Genomic DNA, 12,961 nt, shown 5'->3' with positions numbered 1-12,961 from the left:
TTAAATTACTCATGAACAACCTCACTGGATACACTTGTGCGCTCGATCTCTTGTTATTTTTTTCTCTTTGTTACGATGTAAATTCATAGAAAGACAAGATGGAATGTAGGGCAGAAAGAAAAATGCGTTCCTTCTCATTATACCAATTTCATCTACAATTGAATAGAATGACTGCTCTCACTCTTCATTTCGACTTTAATGTGGTGTCGATTATTTGTGAATCGCCCGTGCAGTGAAGGGCAAGAACAAGATTCTCGATCCAGTGTATACCAGAGGGTGAGGTGCAAAGGAAAACTGCTAGAGCGGTGCGTAAAGTTAGCAACCAGAGTGTGACTCGAACCCGTGAATGTGGAGCACAGCGGTGTAATAAACCAGCACCGTTATCTCACAGTCTCCTCTGCACATTTTGTCGTGGGGTGACATGTGACCTCATCAGGTTACTTGTAGTGAAAGTCATGGATGAGAAAGTTCCAGAGCGAAATCAAATCCACACCATTGTGTTACTGCTTTCACTAGAATTATCATAACAGCAAATCCCAATAAATAGCCAAGCTGGTCAGAATGAATAGCTGTCATTAATACATTCTGAGTCAGAACTGAGTGCTAGATCTTATAGTCAGGATGAAACAGGACAAGAATTTTCCGTCATATTTACACCTACATTTGACTCATAATTTCTTCAGTCACTTTCTCTTTCACGTGAAGAAGCAGCCATGGTGAGTGAAATAAAGGCAATGTTGTTGTTCAATGGCCTTTCTCATATGGCTGAAGCTGAATTGGATTCAATCGCAAGAAATGCTGATTTATTCGTTTCATTTTAATTTTGCTGAAACCTCACCAGGTTCATTGTAATAATCAGAAGTGAATTAGATATATCTCATTGGAACGATTAATGTTGTATTCAAATTTGCTCTGACTTAATTTCAGCTTAAGGAAAATACTGCTTAGAAAAACAGAGGGTTAAATTGCAAAAGAAAACCCACCAGTTTTGTTTCTTGTTGCTTTGGCAGATTTCACTGAGTATTAAATGGACCAAATATCATGGTGTTTGTTCTCGCATCTTTAACGCATGTGATGAAAGCAGGAAGTCGATCTCCAAGCAACTGGTCACTTCCTACTCATTATGTAATATCTTCCGTTCACAATAAATAAAAATCCACTCAGTTCCATTTACAATGCTTTAGGTGGAATAGTATGCCAAATCTTTCAAAATGCAGAGTTTTGGAAGCGAATCTTATTCAGTTTTGCACACATTAAAGAAATTTCTTTACATTTAAAGTCAACAAACTTCGACATTGTTTCCCGCAACTTCCGACCGACTACAATCCACCTCTGCACCTTTACCTAGCCACACGCTGTCTCTCTCCTTATGAAATTTATTCCTTGTAAGTCACCAATTGTGCCTTTCCAAATATTTTGAAAAACAGATTCTTGCAGTGATAGCAAATCTGTTCTCATCATTTCTTTGTCCTTCCAAGGTTTTATCAAAGGTATTGAAAGCCTGTCATCTAGATGTTTACTTACTTGAAAGAGGGAATTTTCCACCTATTTAGTCTGTTCAAACATTTCATAACCTGAAAAAATCCCATTAAGTTTTCCTTGGTTCAGGGATAACTGTTGTCAATTTTCCAAGAAGACAAGTGAATAAAATCTCATCCTCAGTACAACCCCATCAGCATCTTATCTAATGGCTTTACACCCCAATAAACACCGTCATTATCAATTCATAGAATCAAGGAATCCTACAGTGTAGAAAGAACATTTCAGTCAATCGAGCCGGTGTCGACTCTCTGAAGAGCATCTCACCCAGACCTAGCTCCCCTCCCTATTTCCTTATATTTCACCTGAAGAAGGGGAATCCCTCCCCCATATGATTTCAAATAAACCTGTTGGAGTATAACTTGACGTCATGTGACTTCTAACCTCATCCCCACGTTACCCATGGCAAATTCACCTAATTTACTTAATTCACTCCCTGGACACGAGAGGGCAATTTAACTTTGCCAATCAACCTAACCCTCCCTCTGAACAGCAATGCGAATTACTGAGACAATGTTGCATCATACTGGACAAATGCTGTATCATTTCTTAATGGTTTTCTACCCTGGTAACAGCCTCATCAAAACAAATGAACCCAAATTCAATGTATGGAAACTCTACTCTGAAATTTACAATTTCATTCGCGCTGCGGGAAATGTTTCTGCACTCATATTTGAATGAGTTTATGTTGTTTCTTCCTCAGCTTCCTGCTTCTAGTAAACACTTCAATCCGGAACAAGTCTGTCAAATGCTTTTCATTCCAGCACAGGCACAAGGTGAAGTTTGCAGAAGTCACGTGTTTGGCCGTTCACTGACACTCTGCCTCCCTGAGAGTTGCAGTCCTTCCCCATCTTTAAGGAGAAAGTGAGGACTGCAGATGCTGGAGATCAGAGCTGAAAATGTGTTGCTGGAAAAGCGCAGCAGGTCAGACAGCATCCAAGGAACAGGAGAATCGACGTTTCGGGCATAAGCCCGTCTTCAGGAATCAGGATTCCTGAAGAAGGGCTTACACCCGAAACGGCGATTCTCCTGTTCCTTGGATGCTGCCTGACCTGCTGCGCTTTTCCAGCAACACATTTTCAGCTTCCCCAACTTTATTCAGGCAGCACAGTCCTTCCTGTGACATGCCCCATCGAGAATGGATGGACAGGTATCAATACCCACATTTGGGAATGGAGCGACAATTTTAAAATGTTACATTGTCCCCAGCAGAAAATTGATCCCTGTGTCAGGCGGGGACATTAACCATTATACGACTGAGGACAAGAATGTCAAAGGAAGGCCTTCATCTAAATGTGGCCACACTTGACAAAAACAACTGCCTAATGAACTGAATCCCATTTCACAATGCTAACCCCACAGCTTTATATGCCTTGGTATCAAAAGTTCGCATCTGACTTTTATTCAGGTTATAAAGGATTCTGCCGCTTTGAAAAATGCAGGCAGTGTATTCCAAACTCCAATCACCCACTGGCTGATAAAGTTTGTTCGCACATCTTCTCAAACCTTTCTGTCTTTCTTTTTAAATCTCTGGCCCTTGCTGATTGATCCCTCCATCAATAGGAAACACGTTCAGTCAACCCTGTCCATACCCTAACTCAATCATGTTTTGTCCACATCTCCTTCACACTGCGACAAACACTCCACTCTGTCCTGTCTTTCTTCACAACTGAAACTCTTCAGCCCAAACAGTATCCCGGGAAATATCTCCTGCAATTTTCTCAGTGTGATCACATCCCTGCTATAATGTGACTTGCAAAACTGCACACAACACACTTGTTTAAGCCTAAAGAGAATTTGCTTTAAATTTTTTGGATTAGTGTGAGGGCGATTCTGGCGAAGCAGAATTTATTACCCATTCCGAATTGCCCAGAGGGCAGTTGAGACTCAACCATATTGCTATGAGTCTGAAGTCACATGCAGCCCAGACCAAGTCAGGATAGCAAATTCCATCCCGAAATGACATCAGTGAAACAGATTTTTTTTTTCAACAATTGTCAATGGATCTATAGTAGTCATTAGATTCTTCCTTGCAGATATTTTTTGAATCCAAATTTGACAATCATGGCATGGTGGGATTCAAGCCCGAGTACCCAGACTATTACCTCGGTCTCTGGATTATCAGTCCGATGAAATTACCACAAGACTAACGCAGAAAGCCACAAAAGCTGATCTTTTCAAATAAAATGTCTTTGCACCCAAACTGCCCTGCGTATTTTCCATGAGCCTCACGCTCCAATTGTCTCTGGCCGATGTCAGTAAATGTTGCTACATGGGGATTGATTTCACAACCGCGGGATCCAAATGCATCGATTTGTTTGAAGGTCCCGATGGTGGGACTGGGGCACGTTCACCCAACAACAGTGACCGCAGCAGCAGCACAGACAGAACAGTATGAATGTGAAAGAGAGTGATAGATTGTGCATTGCCTCAGAGAAATGGGGGGAGGGACGGAAACGAGGTTTAATGATCGTGGGAAGGAGAGGAATCTCCGACAACGGGTGTGTTTGAACCCTGATATATGAAACGCAGAGATGCAAGAGAGCGGAATTTGAAGGTAAAGTGATTAATTTCTTAGCATTTGTCACAAAAAGGACAACGGAGAGAATACTAAGTGCCGTGATTTGGTTTCAAATCGAGGTTGCTGTGGTCACAATTCAAAATACCGACAACCACGATCACAGTAACCACAGAACAGGATGCTCGCAAGCAGCAATAAGTATATGAGCAGAGGAAATGTTCGGAAGGACGGCACATGTTCAATATCAGTACGCAGGGAACAGTGACAGACATGTGGGAACTGAGAATGAGCTGAATCTTTCAGTTTGATGTCCTCAGAGGCTGTGGAGATCCCTTGAATGAGAATGTTGAAAGATGAGATTGATCGATTTCGACAAAACATCAAAGACTCGGGGGAAAGTACAGGATATTGTTGAAACGTATGCTTCAATAGCATTTTAGCTTAACATCGGCACAGCCGCCCAGACCGAAACGGAAATGGGGATGGGAATGTATGCACAGAGTTATTCTCTGACTCCTGTGATGAAACAGGTGAGCGTCCTGTCCTTCTGTGATGGTATAGGGGCGCAAAAATTCCTCGGTTGAGTGTGCTCCTGCTCAAGGGAATGGTTGTCCCCGTTTATACTATCATAGCGATTTCCGGTTCATTTTTCTAAGACAGCTGAGTGGCACGAGTGGAGAGTGTTGAGTTCTTAACTTTGCAGTGGTGGGTTTAAAAGATGATTTTGCTATTTTGATCTGTGTTTCCGACACTGGCGGTGGCAGCTACATTTGCTCGCATCAGCTCAGTATCAGCTTCTTCCACACAGTCAAGACTTCAACCTGGAGAAGGTGGTGTTGGGGTAATATTTTAAACTAGTCATCCTTGGGGGTTGGGACATGGAAACGGTGATGTTTACGTTCGACGAATAAAACATGAAATACAAGCCTGACCTCAGGAACAGAGATTATGACTTTAATTTCCTGCAATCCCATTCATTCATGACCCTTATGCAGGGCATTCAACCATCTTCACCCAGTCATGCCCACGAGAGACTCCAGGACCAGACAAACATGAGCTGACCCTTAATTCAAGAATCTCCACAGTCTGGGGAAGCAGTCTAATCGGCCCTTCCAGTCCACACCGTACATCAGAAGCGCATCCCACCAGACCCCAGGGTATTCTCTGTCCCATAAGCCTGCATTTCCCATTGTTGATCCCTCTAACTGGTACATCTTTGGTCTGAGGGAGAAATAAAAGCGCAAACATACAGAGAATGTGTAGAGTGCCCACAGACAGACACCCGAGGCTGGGATCACAACCCGGGTTTGTGTTGTCGCCAGACAGCAACGAACGAGGGGCGAAGAATGAATATTGTTCAGACCAGTCATACTCACACCCTGTTGGTGAATGAGGAAGAATGAAAAGACATTCACAACATGAAATGTTTGTATCTGTGTGGATACAATTTGAAACGATCATTCACCCTGTGTGGAACAAAGGACACTGATACCACAGAGAAAGCAGGGCAATGTGGGATCTGTTGGAAGGGAATCAATTAACCGCGGAAATGGAAACTCATTTAATCAGGAACACTGGGGAGAGACCGTTCACCAGTCCCGCGTGTAGGAAGGGATGACTGAGCAAAACAACCTCGGAGCCTCCAGCAGGATTACATATCCCATCAGGTGTTCGGTTATGCTCTTAATGCTGCTGTTAATCCCAACCAGCTGCCTGCTCCATAGTGTCAGTCAGAGTCATACAACATGAAAACAGGCCTGTCAGTCTAACCGATCCATGCTGAATATACTGCCAAATTAACCCATTCCCGTCTGCCTCCTCCTGTACCCGCTGAGTGGTGATAATGCCCTTTTGGTTTTATTACTGTGTTGTTAATCCAAAACCCAGGTAATATTTTGGGGACAAGGGGTTCAGGTCCTGTCATGACAGGTAGTGGAGTTTGAATTCAATAAGCACCTGGAGTTGAAGAGTCTCGTGATGACCTGAATCTGTTGTGTGGAAAATCCCATCTGATTCACTCATGCCAGTTCGGGAAGCATCCTGCCATATTCATCTGCTCTGTCCCACAGGAGACTCCAGATGGATAATACCGTGGTTGACTCTTAAATGCCCTCTGGGAAATAACTGATGCACTAGGCATGAATAAATTAATTTTAAAAATCCCACTTTCCCATTCATGTTTGGAATTAATTGTCCATTAAATGTTGCAAACATACCCTCATCCATCACTTCCTCAGCAAGTTAATTACACACGTAAAACACCGTCCCTAAAAAAATGCCTTATGTCTTTTTTAAAAAAAAAATCTCTTTTCATCTTAAACATATGCCCTCTCGTCTTGAAATCCCCCTCCTGGGAAAAGGCCGCTATCGTTAACTCTAAACTTCCCACTCAATAATTCATAAACTTCTGACAGGTCGCCGCTCAAAACCCTAACCTAGAGTGAAAACACTCTCAACTAGGAGAAAGTGAGAACTGCAGATGAGAGATCAGAGTCAAGAGTGTTGTGCTGAGAAAGCATAGCAGATCAGGCAGCATTTGAGGAGCAGGAGAATCGAAATTTCGGGGAAGAGCCTGGTGAAGGACACTTGCGCGAAAAAGAATTGATTCTCCTGCTCCTGGGATAGTGCCTTACCTGATGTGGTTTTCCAGCACCCCGATCTCGAATCTGAAAATAGTCTCAGCCTATCCAGCCTTTCATTAGAACTCAAACCTTCCACAGGCAACAAGCATGTATACCTTTTGTGAACCTACGCCAGCTGAATAATATCATTCCTACAACTGGGCGACCAGAACTGGAAATAATATTCCAGAAGAGGCCTCATCAATGTCCTGCAAAACTTCAACATAACGTCCCAACTCCTATACACAAAGGACTGAGCAATGAAGGGAAGTATGTTAAATGCCTTTGAACCATCTTGTCTGTTGGTAATGCAAATTACGAGGACTTATGTACCTGCACACCGAGCTTCCCTGTTCTCCAACATAGGCAAAGCCATCCTCTTTTTGATGTAACAAAATGCAATACCTTCCATTCATCCAGATTGAACTCAATGTTACATTTTTCAGTCCAACGACTCATTGGATTAAGATTCTTTTGAAACTTAGATAATCTTCCTCACTGTCTACAATTCTGGCGTCGCTTGCAAACCTACGCTGCATGCCTGCTGTGAGTTCCACTGTTTTCTCATATAGATCAATGATTCATATTTACTTGCAGTGGCCGTGATTTAGCAGTGTGCAGATCATACAACAGTTAGCTATACCATTAACCATGAGGAAGAAAGCCGCAGACTGCAGGGAGATATCAAACAATTTGAAATAAAAATGGTGAAAGCAATTCATTCCAGGGAATTGGGTGATACTGAAGCAAAATTAAACTTCAAACCAGCTGCCCACGCTCCAGCTGTGGCACTCAGCAAGATGCACTGTAGATTGCTGTTATTATAAACGGGAACAAATGTTCCCTTCTACCCCGCCTTTGACCAGAAGCACTCCCAACCTTGGAATTGCTTGCGCCTCTAAACCATCAGAGAAATACCGTACATTCTCCGGTTGCGTCACTTGAGCCATCGAGTATCTCTGCGGCCTCATTCCCATCTCGATTTCAAATTGGTTATTCGCGACTGCGCCACTCAGTTCCTCTGATTCTGGGGCTAGGAACTGGGACTATGTGGCAGCAGTGGTTACTGCCTTGTGTCGGGAAACTCGAGAAGTAGCCGATGTTAAACTGCATTGTTATTGAAGTATACATTTCAACAAAAGCTTGGTAAAAAAAATGACTGCAGATGCTGGAAAACAGATTCTGGATTAGTGGTGCTGGAAGAGCACAGCAGTTCAGGCAGCATCCGAGGAGCAGCAAAATCACCGTTTCGGGCAAAAGCTCTTCAACAAGAATACAGGCAGAGAGCCTGAAGAGTGGATAGATAAGTGAGAGGAGGGTGGGGGTGGGGAAAAAGTAGCATAGAGTACAATAGTTAAGTGGGGGAGGGGATGAAGGTGATAGGTCGGGAGGGAGGGTGGAATGGATAGGTGGAATAGAAGATAGGCAGGTAGAACAAGTCAGGACAAGTCATGGGGACAGTGCTAAGCTGGAAGTTTGGAAATGGGGTGAGGTGAGGGAAGGGGAAAGGAGGAAACTGTTGAAGTCCACATTGATGCCCTGGGGTTGAAGTGTTCCGAGGCGGAAAATGAGGCGTTCTTCTTCCAGGTGTCTGGTGGTGAAGGAGCGGCTGTGAAGGAGGCCCAGGACCTCCATGTCTTGGGCAGAGTTGGAGGGAGAGTTGAAATGTTGGGCCACGGGGTGGTATGGTTGATTGGTGCGGTTGTCCCAGAAATGTTCCATAAAGCGCTCTGGTAGGAGGCGCCCAGTCTCCCCAATGTACAGGAGACTGCACCGGGAGCAACTGATTCAATAAATGATATGTGGATGTGCAGGTAACAAAAGCTGCACTGTCCCCGGAGTATTTGATGTTTTGGAGAAATCTATTTGTCTCAGCCTTCAACACATTAATGATGGAATCACCACAGCCACTGGGGGAACCGATGTTAAACGGTCAGCCCATTCTGAGTTCCCACACATCTGCCACTGTTCGCTCAGCACTGATATTGTGTATTTGTTGCTCTGCCTTATATTTCTTATGATACTTTGCTTATTATGAGCGATCAGCGTGTTCGTCTGTGGTTTGCCATGATCGTATAGTGGTTAGTACTCTGCGTTGTGGCCGCAGCAACCTCGGTTCGAATCCGAGTCACGGCAGTAATTGCTCTATGTGTCCCAGGCTTTTGTGAAACACAAAGGAATCAGTTGTTTGAAAGTTTTGATTTTCTCCAAGGTGATTTTTTTTTCCTTCAAGCTCTGCTCGCTCACATCTCTCTGTTTCATATGTCAGAATTCAAATCCACCTGTTCTCAGAGATTTCTTCCCTCCTACGATCACTAACCGAACCTTCCATCCCAGACCCCCACCTCATTAATTTGGAGATGCCGGTGTTGGACTATTGAGTACAAAGTTAAATATCACCCAACACCAGGTTATGGTCTTACAGGTTTTATTGAAGCACTAGCTTTCGGAGAGCTGTTCTTTCATCATGTGTTTGCGGAGTCATTTCCTATTTCAGTAAGGCATTGCAGAATCTAATACAGATTCTCACATTGATACCGATTAGTCTGTGTGGCTGTGGTCACTGTTGCTGGATGAACGTTCCCCAACCCCACCATCGGGACCTGCAGACAATTTGATCCATTTGGTTACCACTATTGTGAGATCAATACTCATGTAGCAGCTTTTACTGATATAGACCAGATATTATTGGGGGGTGGGGGGTGGGGGGGAGTCCAGCTCAGGAAAATGGCACAGAACAGTTTCGGGGAAAAGCGAGTAAATTGGATAAGATCAGTTTCACTACTTTTCTGCAATGGCCAAGCGCTATTACCACTGAACACTGAACTGTTAATTCAGACACCACGGACCTGGATTTGACTCTGACCATGCTAGGTGGTAGAATTGGGATTCAATAAATATCTGGAATTATGAATCTAATAACTCCTATATATCCATGTTCAATTGTTGAAAATAAAACAAAACAATCTGACGTCATTTAAGGAATGAAACTGCCATTCTGACCTGCTCGGGCCTCCATGTAACTCAAGACTCACGAGAAGATGGTTAAGTCTCAACTACCCGCTGTGCAATTAGGGATAGCAATCAATACTGCCGAGCCAGCGACGCCCTCATACTGTAACAGAATAGAAAAAAAAGTTCATTCGGCCCGAGCGAGATTACAGTGTGCAGTTCTGCAATTCAGAGTACTGCATCGATGTGATCGCACTGGGAAAGTTGCAGGAGAGATTCACTGGGATATTGTCTGGGCTGAAGAGTTTCAGTTGTGAGGAGAGATTGGACAGACTGGGGTTGTTTGTCGCCGAGCAGAGGAGATTGGAGAAGGCATGACTGAGATGTAATAAATACTGAGGAATATGGATAGGATTGACCGAAAGAAGCCTTTGTTATTGATGGAGGGATCGAACACCGGGGCCAAGAGATGTTGGGAAAAGGCAGAAAGGTTTGAGTAGATTTGCGGAAAGGGTCAGAGGCGGAAATCATTCTAACCTTTAAAAGAATTGAGATGTTAATTTGTGATGCCAAAACATATAAGATTATGGGCTAAACGATGGAACTTGATTCAGGTCTTCAAGCAGTTGTGTTGGACAAGTGCGGCCACAACAGGCTGAAGGGTCTCCTTCGATGTTGATATCCTCCACAGTATCGTGGTTAGTGTCCCCTCCTGTCACAGGGCTCAATTCTCCGCTGGGGGCATCGTGAATATTTTAAGCCTGTCGCTCTGTTCCCCAGTGAAGGTTATTCATGCCTGGCTTTCTATTCTCGATGGGACATGTCACAGGAAGGACAGTGCTGTCTGAATCAGCGTGGGGAAGGACTGCAGCTCCTGGGGAGAGAGAGTGTCAGTGAAAGTGCAAACACATAACTTCAGCCAACTGCACATTGTGTTTGTGTTGCAATGAAAACCATGAAATAGAGTTGCTCCTAACTGATATGTTTATTTAAAGCAGGAATCTGAGGAAGAAAACAGAATAAACCCATTCAGATCTGAGTGCAGAAACATTTCCAGCAGAACTACTGAGGTTGTACAGCGTAGAACCGCGTTTGGATGCATTGAATTCGGGTTGGTGGGCGCAGTTTGCTTTCACTCGGCGGAGCTGCCAGTGTGAAAAGCCATTACACATGATATAGATAGTGTTCAATGTGATGGTACATTTGTTCAGTGGTTCGCACTGCTCTTAAGTCTGTAGGTTAGGTGGGTTGGCCTGTTAAATTGCGCTGATGTGTCCAGGGAGTGAATTCAGTAAGTTAAGTGAATTAGCCATGGGTAACGCAGTGATAAGGTCAGCAGTCACACGATGCCAGGTTTTATTCCAGCAGGTATATTTGAAATCACAAGCCAGAGGCCTGCGGGGATAGAGATGGGAGCTAGGTCTTATTGAGATGCTGTTCAGAATTTCCCTACCGACCTGATTGACTGAACTGCACTTTCTGCATTGTCGGAAATCTGTGATTCTATCAGAGAGGACACTGCCAGCGTTTACTGGGTCGCTAAGACATTAGAGACGATGCTGACGGCGTTTATTGGGGATGGAGTTTTATTTATTTGTGTTTTGGAAAATTTGACCCTGAACCAAGGAAAACTGAATGGAATTTTTCCAGCGTAATTGAGGTTTGGACAGTCAACATATGGAAAATTCACTCTTTCAAGTTCGTATATTTCTGAATGTCAGGCTTTCAAAACCATCGATGTAGGACAAATAAATGATGGGAGCAGAATTTCTGTCACTCTGAGAATCCGTTTCCAAAATATTTGGAAAGGCACATTTCGAGACACACAAACAATGAGTTTCACCAGGAGAGAGACAGCCTGCGGCCAGGTGAACGTGTAAAAGTGGGGTGTGGGGGGTGGAAGGTGCGAGGAAACAGTATCTAATTTGGACGACTTCAGACGCAAAGAAATATCAGAAACGTCTGCAGCTGAGTAAGATTCAGCAAAAAACCTCAGAGTTTAGAACGATTTCTATTAATATTCCATATGAAGCTTTATAAATGGAACTGAGCAGATTTGGCATATTGTCAAGGCAAGCTATTTCATAATGAATAGGAAGTGACCAGTCTCTTAGAGATCGATTTCCTGCTTTAACCCCATGCCTTAAAGGTGGGAGGACGATCGCCATGATGTTGGGTTCATTTGATACACACTGAAATCTACCAAAGTAACTGAGCATCAAAACTGGCATCTTGTTTTGTAGTTTAACCTTCTGTTTTTCTCATCAGTATTTCCTTTAAGCTGAAATAAATTCCGAACAAAATTGAACACAATATTGAGCGTTCCAATCATATAAATCCAATTCACTTCCGATTATTGGAATGAACAGAGTGAAGTTGCAGCAACATTAATAAAACGAAACGAACAAAACTGCATTCTGGGAATTTTACCCAGTTCAGGTTCAGCCATATGAGAAAGCCCATCAAGCTAAAACATCACCTTCACTTCTCACTCCGTACATACTTCTTCACGTGAGAGAGAAACTGTCTGAAGAAATTATGCGTCAAGACTAAATGTGCGTGTGAATGTGACGGGAATTTCATGTTTGCTGGTTCGTTCTGAGACAGTTCCGTCTCGGAATAAATCAAGGACAAGGTATTCCTTCCAAGGACATGGTGAATCTCTTGGATTTTGCAGGTATTATTATTCCGTCGAAAGCAGAAAGATAATGGTGTGGATTCGATTCCGCTCAGGGAATTTCTTACAGCCTAGGAGCACCATATGTAATCTTGACGGGGTCACATTTGAGCCCCTTTACAGTGGGCTGAAGTCTCCCAGGGGTTCAGGCGATGGGTTCTCTTCCATTGCGCATGTGTGGATTTGAACCCTTCTCTGGCTGTGACTTTTATGAAACGCAGCTGTGGTTTCCCTTTGTGCCTCGCATCTTTAGGATACATTGGATGGAGAATCTTGCTTTTGTCCTTCATTGCACCGGAGATTTGTGATAAATTGGTACCTCATCAAAGTCGAAGTAAAGCAATTTGTTTCTGTTGTATGTTACATTGGGATAATGAAAAGGAGGGCAACGTTTCTTTCCTCCTTTCATTCCATCTTGACTTTCTATGAATTTACATCGAATGAAAGGGGAACAAATAAGGAGAGATCGGGTGCAATAGTTTATCCAGTGGGATTGTGAATTTTAATGTAATACTCCACACAAAGTTCTGATCAGTATTTTAAACAGTCAATTGAATTGAAACCGCAGAAAATCTTTCCAATGAAACGAATGTTTCATTCTTTCACAATCTTTTGCAGTGTGAAGCATACCGCGATCCATCATCCAGCGTG

At 43.4% G+C, this 12,961-nt stretch overlaps 1 non-coding gene across 1 annotated transcript; it reads left to right on the top strand.

The window, feature by feature from the left end:
• The first annotated feature begins 8,745 nt into the window (after nt 1-8,745).
• trnah-gug (transfer RNA histidin (anticodon GUG)) lies at nt 8,746-8,817 on the top strand. The gene has a single exon. It is a non-coding gene; the product is annotated as a tRNA-His (tRNA).
• Nucleotides 8,818-12,961: the final 4,144 nt, after the last annotated feature.

The sequence above is a fragment of the Chiloscyllium punctatum genome, chromosome 18 (genome assembly GCF_047496795.1).
Source record: "Chiloscyllium punctatum isolate Juve2018m chromosome 18, sChiPun1.3, whole genome shotgun sequence".
NCBI lineage: Eukaryota > Metazoa > Chordata > Chondrichthyes > Orectolobiformes > Hemiscylliidae > Chiloscyllium > Chiloscyllium punctatum.
The sequence above is the reverse complement of the archived record's forward strand: the minus strand, read 5'-3'. Positions and strand labels throughout refer to the sequence as shown.